The sequence below is a fragment of the Egretta garzetta genome, unplaced genomic scaffold (genome assembly GCF_000687185.1).
Source record: "Egretta garzetta isolate BGI_Z169 unplaced genomic scaffold, ASM68718v1 scaffold912, whole genome shotgun sequence".
NCBI lineage: Eukaryota > Metazoa > Chordata > Aves > Pelecaniformes > Ardeidae > Egretta > Egretta garzetta.
Genome location: NW_009258882.1, coordinates 195,097 through 196,441, shown reverse-complemented (window position 1 = coordinate 196,441; position 1,345 = coordinate 195,097). Strand labels below are relative to the sequence as shown.

Genomic DNA, 1,345 nt, shown 5'->3' with positions numbered 1-1,345 from the left:
GATTTAACAGCCGGGCAGAGGCGGTGCTGAGGGCCAGGGTTTGGGGGTGGGATGGCAGGGGTAGGGGAGCGGTTGGGCTGGGGGAGCTGAAAGGGCTTTTCCAACCCCAACGATTCCATGATTCTAAGGAATAGGCAGCATTTGAGACCTATCACTGTCACACGAATCAAATTGCAATGTAGAAGACACCCAGGTCCCTCAGTCCATATAAATACAATGAAGAAACTGTAATTCCTTCACTAAAACACGTTATGTGAGCGCTTGCACCTCAAATAGCCTCAGACTGCAGACCTGATGATAGGCTCTGCTGAGAGCGTAGCTTCATGGTGCCTTCCACAGAGGAAGGCTAGGACGAGGAACTCAAATGAGCCGCTGCTCCCAACCCCTAACACATCAGACTTGTGTTTTTTCTCAGTCTAGTTTGTTCATTTTACTCTTTTGTAGTCCTCTGACTCTGATAAAAAGGTTTCAGTGATGAGGATAAACAAGATGACTGCCCTTTACAGCAGAAAAAGCAAGCAAGAAGGTCCAGCTGGCCAGAAAGGAGGTCCCCTGATCACACACCAGCCCTGCTATCTAGAACAGAGGCAGGGGAACGTTAGAAACTTCAATAAATACCCAAAAAGAAGGCTGCAAGAGAGAGTAGTAAATACAGTGTCCAAGAGGGAAGACTGGAAAGGTAAGGGCACTGCAGATGTGTTTATTCTGCAGCCATTCCAGCCACAGAACGCTCCGTGTAACGCCTTTTGCAGACACATGGACGCTCCCAGAGCCCATTTACCGCCCCACTTGTCACAGCCTGGCATGCCGGCTCCGTCAAGCGTTGCTGCTGAGCTTCTGTCGGAGATTTTGACATTTCAGCACCCTACACGGTGGCCGTATTTCCCAGAACAGCTGAAGTTTTAGTGTGCACACACAGCTGTGTCAAACCTTTGCTTTTAATGAAAGACTCGGTGTTGCGTCATTGGAAGAGCAGCTCTTACCTCAAAAGCAGGCGTTCCCTTTAGCGGGTCCTTCGGTCCTCGGAAACGGCTTATCTGCAAAATACAACGCGTGCACAATTAAGATGAAGCCGTACAATTACAGACTACTTGGATGTGAGCTTATCAGGGATGGCTAATTAGGAGATGATTTACGTTCCCCAAAATTAACTACATCTTGAGGAACTGTGCTACAGTCCCACCACAGCCCCCCCGGGCAGCTTGCTTTGACATTCGCTCCTCGACAGGAATGCTGTCTAGCGGTTACTACTGCACATCAACGCTTGCTCAAGCTATTGAGGACATACCATGAAAACTGTGAGCAACTTCTCCCGCATCATCCCTTTTAACAGATTTTTTTCCAA

At 48.6% G+C, this 1,345-nt stretch overlaps 1 protein-coding gene across 1 annotated transcript in view; it reads right to left on the bottom strand.

Moving 5' to 3' along the window:
- The window catches only part of LOC104121810 (microtubule-associated protein 4), a 163,549-nt gene extending 162,509 nt beyond the window's left edge, over positions 1-1,040 (bottom strand). Inside the window, exon 1 of the mRNA XM_035889476.1 lies at positions 984-1,040. The gene's annotated coding sequence lies outside the window, so the exon portion shown is untranslated. The remainder of the gene's footprint in view (positions 1-983) is intronic.
- Between the last annotated feature and the right edge of the window lie 305 nt (positions 1,041-1,345).